This window comes from Cibotium barometz, chromosome 23 (genome assembly GCF_041138505.1).
Source record: "Cibotium barometz isolate CiBa-2024 chromosome 23, ASM4113850v1, whole genome shotgun sequence".
NCBI classification, from domain to species: Eukaryota; Viridiplantae; Streptophyta; class Polypodiopsida; order Cyatheales; family Cibotiaceae; genus Cibotium; species Cibotium barometz.
In genome coordinates this window covers 6,260,072-6,273,980 of record NC_141068.1, presented here as the reverse complement: position 1 = coordinate 6,273,980, position 13,909 = coordinate 6,260,072, and positions in this window count along the sequence as shown.

The window sequence follows — 13,909 nt, the reverse complement described above, 5'->3', positions numbered from 1 at the left end:
TCACTGTACTTTGGTGCAATTGAGGGTTCAAATTAACCATTAGGTATCTGATACAGATCCCTATAACTTCAGATTTTAAATCGGAGTTGGTTTGATACTCCAACCATTCCGTACAAATTGGTTACTCTCAATTTAGTGTAATTTCTGGTAAAATTGTGCTGATAAAATTGTGAAAATCATCATTTTGCATTCAACCATTGGTTAATGCCTGTAAATCTCACTCAAATTCAAGATTATTCACAGCCAAAATTGCATTTGGAATGTGCATGAGAATGAATGCTATACGCATTATGTATTTGGCACATTTTATCAGTGTAAAAATGGGAACAGACACTGCCCTTGTCCAGATTAAGGCAAGAGGTAAGACCTCCCGCATAAATTTGGGTTTGCATTGCATAATGACAAAAGATAAACATAAAAAGCCCAAAGGAACTGTCAGCAAAACATTGAAACATGTTGCTCACATGGAGCAAAAAGACCTGACGGACGAGCTCATGGCCCCAACCATGAAAGAAGAAGAATATCTCTTCCCAAGAAGAGGATCCACACCGAGAAGAAGACCTGAAGGAAGACATGGACACGAGAAGAGAAGCTGCCACAAGAAGAGAAGCTGCCCCGAGAAGACTGGAAGAAGAGACGGACGCGTGGAGAGATGCTGCCACGAGAAGAAGACTGAAGACAAGAGAAGATGTGAGGCTCCAAAGAGTGAGGAGCCATGTGAAAATCTCTGAGAGAGAGAGAGAGAGAGAGACCCCACAACCCAATGTAACCTGCCCCAATAAAGTAAAACCACCTCTGAGCCACCGATGATGTAGGCCACGTGGTAAATGTATGTGTGAGCACTTTAGTCAAGGTCACGGGCACTTATAGTAGCCTTGGACACATTGAGAGAGAGAGTGTCAAGGACTATGGAGTTTAGGGACTTGAGGCACTGGTCGCGGACTGTCAAGTAAGAGAGAAACTTGATACAGGGTCCAGGTGTGCTGAGATAACTTGAGGGGAGGATTAGACACTGGTCGCGGACTACCAAGTAATGGGTGGCAAACTTGGTATAGGGTCTAGGTGTGCTAGGATTATTCACTTGAGGGGAGGTGTTGAAATATACAAGTGAATAGGGTGTGTGTGGGAACAAGCTCTTGGATAGAGGCTGTAAAAGAGGAGATGTAATTGTGAAAGAACCTGTGAAAAGGTTAGGAGAATCTACTGGGAGAGAATAATGGGTAGCATGAGGGAATTTAGGAGTGTGGAGATATTCTGGGAGATAATCAGGGAAAAGAGAAGAGGTGGAGAGAATCAGGCAAGAGGTGGAGATATTCAGGGAGTAAATCATGGAGAAATCAAGGGGATTTGATGCTTGATGTAAACTCTATAAATTGAGGCATAGCCCTAATGAGAATTTGCTGGTTTTTGAGTATCCATGCTTACATTAATCTATTTGCTAATTATTCACTAATTACGTCTTAATCATTTCTTAATCACTTTGTTAATCATGTTGATTCTAGTGTATGATCCACCATAGCTCATCATTATGCTCAAATTTCAACACAAACAAGATCTTTGATATTTTTGAAGAGGGATTTGACTAGAGGGGAAGATACTGGACATCCTGAGAGGCTGGGGAGGAATCTTACATTCTATCCCACTTAAAAAACGCGAGATGTCCTCATCTCGCAAAACTAGAGGAGAATTCTTTTTCTTAAGATCCAACTGATTATGGGTTCCTTATATTTTGGTGAACCCAAATAGAATCTTGGGATAAAGATCCCTTATATAAAACTCATTATTAAAAATAACAATTCACTCAGATCATAACATTCAATTCCTTATCACAATAATGTTCCATTAGACCGAAATTTCTATCTGAATAGTCCTTCATGGAAAATTTTCATTTATGCAGATTTTAATTTGACCTCCTTTAACTTGATCCACTGGGTCAAGTGTTAACAGCAACAATCTGCCAGCACAATCCACTAATCTTATAGTGATTTGTTGGAGTTATTAACGTCATTCCAGTTATGAACATCATCACAGGGACTCGTCCCATTCATCCTCATTGTGGTTTTGCTCAGCTTATTACATTTCAACCAAATTTCAAGAATCATCATTTTTCAATCAGAATCCAAATCAACTCATCAGTTCACAACCAGAATTTAAAAATCATATCAACCACATTCGAATTCATCATTTGGATAGCATTAATGCTTATAATTTCAAGTCTTAGATTTACTCGTATATACTGCCAGTAAAGAGCTGTAGTTATACCCTCGATATATACGGGTAGTCATGGTTCTTGGAACTATAAGGTAAATGTACCATCATGTCTAGGCCTCAAGCAAGTCAGGGATTCCATATAATTGTGGTACTTCCATCTGAAGACCCAATTACCAATTTATGAATTTCAGTTTGAATATCAAATTGTATGAATTTTATCACACAATTACAACCTTTTAGTGCTTCTTGATAAATTTTTGACATATACCAACTGTAAGATCCCTGTCCCCACCGCGCAATGGATTCGGAGTGCTAGCAGCGGAAGTAGCACATCTTGCGCGCGGGGCAGGGTCCCACACTCGAGGCCTCGCCCCCCACGGATATCCAGACAGGTGACTAATTCCTTGATTCTTCCAAACCAAACTCAGAAAAACTTCTATTGCCCGGAAAGCACGGGCGATTCCACTAGGATAACTTTTTCCTAACGTAGTCAAAAGCCTTAACTAACTGAGCTCATCTGATTGAACCCGTAAGTCCTATAGTCAGATCAGGGAAAAAGACTACACTTAGATCATAGAGACCAATGCTTTTTTCCTCATTGAGAGGCACAGCCGTTGATTCTTTTTCCATAGAACAATTTTTTGTCCGGGATTTACTTCATCTATCAAACTAAATAGAAATTGAGTCTCGATTTACGGATCCATGAGTCCAGCCTAGTCCCATGGGTTAGCCAACCGCCCAACCACTGTAGTGATGGGATCCAATTAGGAATTTGGTTAGGTTTTGTCCCGGGTACTAGGGAAAAGAGTTCCCAAGCCCCCTAGCCGAAAGTTCATGCAAACATAAAACTAGTCACGCCATTTACACACCCAATATGAAATTACCTTTTTCTCAGCATCAGCTAACTTTATAACAATCCTTTAATGAAACCATTATGTCACTGATGACAATCCTCAAAATCTTTGGTTGAATCCATATTTCCAAACATTCATTCATCGGTGTACTTATGGCATCATTGGAAACCAGAACGCTCACCACCTGTTCACTCAAGGGCCTTTTCAATAGTTCCTAGCACATAGTACCCGGCAATATTTTCACATATAAAAATCAAGATGGAATCCTCGTTGAAGATCAGCAAGATCAATCAACAGATCCATATAAGAGAGCCATGGACTCATCCGTTGAGGACCAGCAAGGTCAATCAACCAGATCCATGCCCGGTTTCAGAAAACAACTCTTACTCATTGTTCCAATATCTTCCACGACGCACGTGTGGGTATCTTCGGCGACCTAGAGCCCGAGCACCGTATGGTTAGCACCCTCTAGGATCCTTCGCAGGTCACCCAGCGCTTCACTCAGAGGCCGCTTCCTTGGTCCCTCATCCACCATACCGGCGGAAGCTCACCATTTAAATCGAACCGAGGCTGGTCAAGACTTCGGGCGCGACCTTGCTACGCGAGACGTCCTCCATTGACTCTCCGTCTCAGCAGTTGCAACTTTACCAGTTAGGTCTCCACGACCTTAATCACAAGACGGTCAAAATGCTTCCCCATCATTCTTGACATAAAACAGTCATTTACAAAGAGGTCATAAATACAGTTTCTATAATGAACTCACGTCTTTCCAGATTGTTCCACATCAATCAATATTACTTAACCCAATTCCAAATCATATGTCTATCCATTCTTGACCAGATACATCATTTTCCATCCCATCACATCAGATTCATTCACTTCACATAACATACATTCCTATCTTTCTTAATTTACATTACGTTTTATCACATCCATTTCTCATTACATCTCATTCGTGCACATCTTATATTATTCATTCACATTCTGATTCACATGACATCTCATCTCATCTCATCCATTCGTTCATATCGACTTCATATCCATTCACATACATTTTTGCATTCATTATTCCACGTACACATCCACATTCGTACATCCACATTCACATCTACATCCATATATCCATTTTCACATCCACATTCATACATCCACATCCACATCCACATTCATACTTCCACATTCACATCTACATCCATACATCCATTTTCACATCCACATTCATACATCCACATGGATACATCCATTCTCACTTCCATATTCATACATCCACATCCACCTCCACATCCATACATCCACATCCACATCTACATCTATACATCCATTTTCACATCTACATCCGTACATCCATTTTCACATCTACATCCACATTCATACATACACATCCACCTCCACCTCCATACATCCACATCCACATCTACATCCATACATCCATTTTCACATCTACATCCACATTCTTACATCCACATTCATACATACACATCCATATCCACATCCATACATCCACATCTATATTCATACATCCACACCCACATCCACATCCATACATCCACATCCACATCTACATCCATACATCCATTTTCACATCTACATCCACATTCATACATCCACATTCACATCTACATCCATACATCCACATCCATATCCACATCCATACATCTATATCATACATTCACATCTGCATTCACATTCATACATCCACATCCATACATCCATATCCACATCCATACATCCATATCATACATTCACATCCGCATTCACATTCATACATCCACATCCATACATCCATATCATACATTCACATCCGCGTTCACATTCATACATCCACATCCATACATCCATATCCATATCCACATTCACACATCCACATCCACATTCACATTCACATACATCCACATTCTTACATCCATATTCACATCCATATCCTTATCCACATTCCATATCTACATTCATACATCCACATCTACATTCATACATCCACTTCCATACATACACATCCATATCCACATCCACATACATACATCTATATCATACATTCACATCCACGTTCACATTCATACATCCACATCCATACATCTATTTCTACATTCCCATTCATATAACCACATACACCTTCACATCTATTCTTTTACATCACATCCATTCTCGCCCTATCACAACCCATATATATCTCATCCCATCAGATACACTTCTTACCTCATCCCATATACATCTTATCACATCCTAACTCATCCCATATGCATCTTATCACATCCTATCACTTCTCATACACATCTTATCACATCCTATCACTTCCCATACGCATCTTATCACATCCTATCACATCTCATACACCTCTTATCACATCCTATCACATTTTATACGCATCTTATCACATACTATCACTTCTCATACACATCTTATCACATCCTAGCACATCTCATACACATCTTATCACTTCCCATACGCATCTTATCACATCTTATCACATCTCATACACCTCTTATCACATCCTATCACATCTCATACGCATCTTATCACATCCTATCACTTCTCGTACACATCTTATCACATCCTAGCATATCTCATACACATCTTATCACATCCTATCACATCTCATACACATCTTATTAGGCATAAAGATAACTTTAGTAGGAATAACACTTTTATAATAATCTTTTTATGCATTTTACTATGCATAAATTTTAATTTAATTAGAATAATACTTTTGAAATAAAAATAAATCTTTTATATATCTTTCTATGCATAAATTTCCATCTTAATAAAATTAACACTTTTAGAATAAATCTTTTATGCATCTATCTATGCATAAAATCAAAATTGAAAAGAATAACTCTTTTGAATAAAAAATAAAATTCTTTATGCATCTTTCTATTTATAAAATCAAAATTGATAAGAATAACACTTTTGGGTTAAAATAATTTCTTTATGCATCTTTCCATGCATAAATCCAATTTAGTAGGAATTACACTTTTAGAATAAAAGAATTTCTCTTATGCATCTAATTTGTGCATAAAATCCAATTATGATGAAAATCTCACTTTTAATAAAAAAAATCTTTTATGCATATGTTTATGCATACAAATCATTTATGATGAAAATAATCATTCTTTTGATATAAAAGAATTTCTTTTATGCATCTAATTTATGCATAAAATCCTTTATGATGAAAATCACACTTTTAATATAAAAAAAATCTTTTATGCATCTACTTATGCATAAAAATCAATTATGATAAAAATCATAATTTTATAAATAAATATTTCTAGTATACATTTTTCTATGTCTAGAATGAAAATAACCCTTTAAGAATACTCATACGATGGGGATTACTCTTTTTAACATAAAATTTAATTACTAGAAATCCTCTTTTTCTTAATTCATCAATTATGCATAACATAAAAGGGCAGTTGCAGGATCAGGGTGCCCAGTTTTGTCCACTCAGGCACCCTGTAAATAGTAAAAAAACAGGCATTTATTTACGTTTAGTGGCCAATCTCTCCTAGCTAACGAAGGAATTTCCTTTCAAGTTCTTTTGTTGGAACATCACATGAAAAGTTGGGAATATAGTTGCATAATCTAATTAAGCATTAGATAGTTAAAAGTCCTCATTTCCTTAGGTACAAGCTCAATGTATACACCATGTCCCAAATTTGGGCTGGTTCCATAAAATGCTAATATCTTTCACATATAAACTCATATGAGATTTCCACTTTGCATCTTAGATCTTTACATAATATAGAGCTTAACTTGATTTTTTGAGAAATTTTTAAGCTATTTGTCTATTTTCTTTAAATATTTCAAGGTCTTTAAAGTGTTATAATATATGCCACTTTTTGCACCCACAATAACTACCACTTAAAAATGCATAATCTTGTAGATCAAAAGAGTGGTAGATAGTGAGACATTGGTAGAATGTGGTGGTTAATCAAAATTGCAAATCCAATGGTTCGATTTTTAATGATCTCTTTTCTAAAATTCTTCCAGGCTATCAGAAGGCCTGCAAATACTAATAATCTAATTAGTAAAATTACATTTTTGATGTAAATCATCTAAAACCTATAGGGACTAGTGTACTTGTATTGGTGCATCTATGGAAAAAAAATTAGATCATTCTAAGTATGGAGAGATCATTTTTTTATTATTTTATCATATTTTTGGTTAATTTTGATAAATTAGACTAATTTATATTAATTTAAGTTATATTGGGGTAAATTTGAGTGTATGTGTAATTTCTATTAGTTTCTTGATCTCGTTTGAAGTACCTTTTCCCCCCAAATTTGTTATCCAAGAATTGTCCCAGTCCAGCATAAACTGGACAAAACTGGACACCCTGATCTTGCAACAACCCAAAAATCAATTTCTCCATGATTACAATGAAATTATTTCAATTAATCTAGGATGATAATTCCTAGAATATGGTAGGAAGTCCTCTAATTTTTACAAAAATTTTACCATAGCTCCGCTGCTATGACTGATAAATCTTAATTATTTTAAAGGATAAAGCTTATCATTAAGGAAATGATTAGAATGATCCCTAATTGGATCATTAACCCATAATGGATTGAATCATCAATATTCATGAAATACATAAACTAAAAGTATAGAAAAAAAAGCCATTAATTTGGTCTCAAGCATAAATTAATCTTGGATTAAGGAAAAGCTTTATGAAAAGCTTCATTTGGATTGAGAATAGGTCATGAGAATGACCATTCTTTGAGTGAGAGAGAGAAATTACATAAAACCCATTAAAATTAAGCATAAATAAAAATTTATGTAATTCTTTACTACCATTCATCAATTAACTTCAATAGCATTCAAAAACCATTCCAATTAAGCTTCTCAAGCTTGAGAGGGGTTGAGAAGAGAGAAACATTGAGAATTTATCGAAAAGATCAAAATTCACCATTTCTTGATTCTTTGTTCACGGTAGAGGCCCCCAACCAATCAATTTATACTGATGGACTCACCAATGGAGATTGAAGAAAGAGGGAAGCTCCAATTTCTTCAATTTGGAGAGAATTTCAGAGAATAGTAAAAATTAGCATTATTTCAGCATAATTTTGGCATAGTATAATTCTCCTATTTTTTTACAAAGACTCAGGTTCTATTTATAGGAGAGGGAGGCTCTAACCAAGACCAACTGATTTCTAGAATTTTTTAGATTTCAGTTTGGTTGAATTTGGACTAGATTTGGACCTAGTTTGGTTCCTTTTTTATTCGGTTTTGATTTGGTTTGATCCAAGAGAGAAGAGAGATAAAAATATCACATTATTTTTGAGTTTAAAACTCATTCAGGCATGTGAAATATGCACCTCCTTAGTTTTTTACTAATAACCCTTGTACATAGTCAACTCTTCATCTTATGTGAGCGTTTACTCATTTTTGGGTAATTTCTTTTACAAATTGGATTTATCTCCTCCCCACACATGGATTGATCTTATTGGCCCATAGGAACCTTAATTTAAAATTTTAAAAAAATCTTGACCCTCAGGATAATGCCTCTTGAGCAGATTATACTTGATTTCTAATGCACCTTTTGGAAATCTTTTTGAACTTCTGTTTCAGGGGAACTTATATTAATAGGATGATAATTTTTTCTATCCAAAAATATTCAAAATCTAAATAATATCACTCTATAATATTTTCTCTCTCTAGGCCAAAACAGGTAGAAACAAGATCTTTGATATTTCTGAAGAGGGATTTGACTACAGTGGAAGATACTGGACATCCTGAGAGGCTGGGGAGGAATCTTACAACCATGGACTAACATTGGATCCAATACTAGAGGATCTCTAGTTCCACTAAGCACATGATTGATGCTCTACATGTGGTGCAACATCAACACTTCTTACATGTGCATCTTCTATTGCTTTCACTGTTGGTGTATAACAGCTACTCATCTCGTGAAAGATAACATCTCTGCTTACTCACATCTCATGAGTGGTAGGGTTATAACATCTAATTTCAGGTATTTTATTTGCATGCATTTTTCCTCTTGACCAAGAATTTAAATATCTAAAAGTGAGCAAACACCTCACTTTTCTTCTTCATGAAGTAAACCCACACTTTTCTAGTGTGATGATCAATGAATGTAATATAATACCTATAACCTGCAATTGTTGCAGTCTTGGTCGGTCCCCATACATTTGAATGTATAACATCTAATGGCCTTGCATTGACATGCTTTTCATGTGGGAAAACATGTTTGGCCTGCTTACCAAGTTGGCATGCTTCACATACTTTATGCATACCATCAACCTTAAACTTTAGCAAACCTACAAGCAATATTTTGGGTATGCATAGACTTCAGCCTTCACATGACCAATGCACTTATGCCATATGTCAATATCTACAATAACACTTGTTCCATGTGCAAACATTACTGCATTTACCTCAGGCATGTTCACATCCAAAGTAAACATCCTGCCATTTGTGTTACCCTCTGCAACCAAGCGAGACCAATTTTTGAGGTCTTCCACAAAACATCCTTGAGAACGAAACCTCACTTTTTGTAGACCGTGCTCAACCATCTCTCTAATTGAAACCATGTTCTTTGTAATATTTGGAACACAAAGTACATCTACCAAGTACTTCATTTTTCTATCCTATATAGACAATGGCACTTTACCGACATGTGTATGGGATGCATAGTATCATCACTCACCTATTTTTACATAACCAGTTTTTTCATTTTCTACATGTCTCTAAACCACTCACCATGACTAGTCATGGTGGTTAGAGGTGCCAGAATCCATATACCATTATATATCTTGAGATCCTAACACATTTCTTGTTATGGAACTAAGCATGTGCTACATCAAAAACAACTGCTCACTTTTGTCACCACCTTGTTCACTAGATGATGCATACGGTTGCCTTACAGTGACTTTTCACTTTTAATATCATTCTGCTTTTCAAAGCAGTCCTTTGCCATGTTCCTTGGTTTGCCACAATAATAGAACTCTATGCTATTTGCACTCTAATTTATTTTCTAATCACCTCGGCCTCTTTGGCTTCCCCTGCCTTTAGACTAGCCTTTTCCACCTATGTATGATTGTTGTTGTTGTGAATCATTGGCTGGCATGTTGTTGTCCATAATTCTGGTTTTCTTGTCAACCACAACCTTGGCCTCGACCATGACCTCTAACTCTGCCTCTACCTGAATTAGAGTAGAAGGATGTGTTCTTGCTTTTTGTGAAGAAGAGTTCTCACCCATAGACACCAAGTTCCGAAAAGTAGGGAACATTCTCTCTGATTGCAATGGAGGTCTTAAATGGCTTGTAATCTTTACCAAGCCCATTCAAATAGACACTCACCAAATCATCATCTTCCACCGGTACATTGATAAACCTAAGGGATTTAATAATGCCCTTGATCGTTGAAGCATACTCATTGATAGACATGCTTTTCTATTCCATAGTATGCAATTTTTGTTTTAGTTGCAGTTTCCTTGCCTTTATATTGGTTTGGAACATCTTCATACTAGATTCTGCCATGCAACTGCTAGAGTGTTGGCATCCTATATGTGTCCTAGCATTGTGTCTGTGATATTGATCGAAAGCCAAGACATGACTTTCCTTATATCCTGATTCCAATCCTTGAATGCCTTTATATCTACTGGAGTGGCATTCTCTTCAGACAAATTTGGAGGCTCCTCATTGTCTCTGACACTGATTGAAAGCCAATACATGACTTTCCTTGCACCCTGATTCCAGTCCTTGAATGCCTTTATATCTACTAGGGTGGCATTCTCTTCAGACAACTTTGGAGGCTCCTCATTGTCTCTTTTGAGATAATCCCAAACTTCTTTATTCATCAAGAAATCGGTCATTCTGAACTTCTAGGCATGGAAGTTGTTCTTGTCTAGCTTCTCACTGACAATTTGATTAAGTCTGTGAGACATGTTTGCCTACAAATAATCAAAAACCTACAAACAAACAGTTTTTGTATGCAACTTGTAACATAGCAGTATCTTCGTGTGACTACTCTGCAGAGCAGTACATCGACACAACCTGTATGCCACTATATTTAACTAGAGTACATGTACATACACCCAATACCAACAATACATGTATAAACATTGTTTGCACTCCTAAATGCACTACAATAACCAGATTTCGACTAGAGACAGTTCTCTATGAGAACTTTCTGAAACTGCCAAAGATACCTGATTGAATGGAGATTGAAACATGCCTTAAAAGCAAATCTAGCTGTAAAATTTTAATACAAAGTATTTGGTACAACACAAGCATCTCCAAACCTGCAAAGATAGCTCCTCAATTGGAGATGTGTAGCTCCCAGAGCTACCGAGGTTTGTACATAAACAACAAGAAGGGGAAGAGATGATGATGCTCTTACCCGTGTACCGGTTGCTTGTTCTTGCCTCTTGCTTACATCCTTATCTCTCACACAAAGTGGAGATCGAAGAACATTAAGAGAATGTGGGAGAGAGTGATCTAGAGTTCCTTGTAAAACAAACACACACATATAGAGAATGTGGGGGAGAGTGATCTAGAGTTCCTTCTAAAACAAACACACACACACATAAGAGACTACAAGACACGAGAGAGATGGATGGCTAACTTTTCTTCTATCTTCTTCTCTTCTCTACAACCATATAACTAAAAGATATAAGTAAATACATAAAGGAATAGTACTCTTCTATAATAACACACAATGGTCAATCCATAGTGTGAATCTGATTATATGAGCTGATGCTATAACTATGCCATAACTTTAGTACTCCAAAGTGGTTGTCACACAACCTATCATCCACTGGTAGACCATGCTAGTGGTATAAGTGCGGAAGATATCACCCAGGTGGGTTATCAATATTCGCAACACTAAATGAACTTGATATCTCAACATTTTCTTGGTGTGGGTGCGCACCATCAGATGGAACTTTCTTTGCCTTCTTCCCATGCTTCTTTTTCTTTTTGGTCTCCTTTTGCACTGGGACTCTTCTCCTCTTGATTTCCTTTTACACTAGGACCCTTCTTCTCTTGATTTCCTTTTGCATTAGGACTCTCCTCCTCCTTATTATCCTTAGTCTCTTCTAACTATTGTGCATGCAGCCTATTAGCACCACAAGGCACTCCACTTCTTCTTATCTTGGTTTTGTCACCTTCTTCACATATAACATGAGTAGATTTAGTGTCATAGATGGACCTAGATGACTTGGTGGTAGTTTCTTACATTAGAAAGTTGGGATAAACATGGCTCACTCTATAATCTTCACATAGGTCTTCACACATGTGTTGGTACCTACCATTGGTTACACCTTTGGACATTCTGTAACTCTATAATTTCCACCATATCCCCAAAGCATTCCATTGGCCTCTCTAGTGAAAATTAAACTTCTTTATACATAGAGATGCAAATGACCATTTCATCTTCCATGTAATGCAAGATATTTCCATTCTTTTGCACTTGATCCCTATAGCCACCACCTCACATTTTCTACACAGTGTGGCAACCAGAGCTACCTAAGTTGTTGTAAAAAAATTGGTTGTGGGATTGGTATTCATCGTGTGTTTGTAAACATGTCTCTTTAGATAAGCTTCATTAGCCCAAGGTAATGGGCATACAAGTGTAGGGGCTAATGTGAGTATCTCCTTGAGCTCTTGGAAGCTTTTATCGGCTATAGGATCCAAAAAAAAATCCTCTTTCTTAAGCTTGTCGATGAGAGGTGTGGTAATATGAGCATACCTCTTAATGAACCTTCTATAAAATGACAACAAGCTTAAGAATCTCCTTAATTGAGTGATATATATTGGCGTGGGCCAATTCTTAACACTCTCAATCTTCTTAGGGTCTGCCATAATGTCTTCTTTGCTCACTATATGTCCAATATACTCAGCCTTTTGTGTCGTAAGTGTACATATTCTCTCCTTTCCATATAAGTTGTTGGCTCTTAAAGCATCCAAAATAGTCCTTACATGCATCAAGTACTCCTTCTCCCCTTTTCTATATATCAAGATATCATCAAAGAATACAAGCACCCATTTGTAGAGGAAAGGTCCAAGCACCTTATTCATTAAAGCTTGAAATGTTTTTGGCACATTGCACAACCCAAATGGCATAGCCAAATAATGGTAGAGATCTCTCTCAGTCCGAAATGCCGTTTTGTAATAATCACCTTCCTTGATTCTCAATTGGTGATAACCCGATCTCAAATCAATATTGGAGAAGAAACATGCACCTTTCAACTCATCAAGCAAGTCATCAATTCATGGAATGGGGAATCTATTCTTGATTGTAGATTTATTCAAGTCCCTATAATCCACACACATGCAAAAAGTGCTATCCTTCTTCTTGACTAAGAGTACGGGTGATGCAAAAGGTGATTAGCTAGGAGTAACCCATCCCATGTCCATAAGCTCTTGCACTTGCTTTGCCACTTCATCCTTCTCCACTTTTGACAATCTATAAGGTGTCTTGTTGACGGGTTTGGTATGCAGTTCAAGCTCTATCCCATGATCCACCTCCCTTTTTGGCGGTAAGCACTTTGGCATTCGGAACACATCCTTGTACTCCTTCAACAATTCCTTCATACCTTTATGCATAACTTCACACTTTTGTTCATTTACTTTCTCTTTGCAAAGTTGTAAAACATATATGCATCCCATCTTCTTAAGCTCCCTCTTGAGTTATGTGGCATTGATCATCTTGATACTTGGCACATGAGTTCTAGTTAATGTAACCTCATGGTTTCCATGCATAAAACTCATATACCCTTGCTGTAAATTCATGTGAAACAACCCAAGAGTTGCCAACCAATCGTATCCCAAAACAATGTCAATGGGACCCATATCCAATACAAGTAAATCAGCCTTGTAAGTATA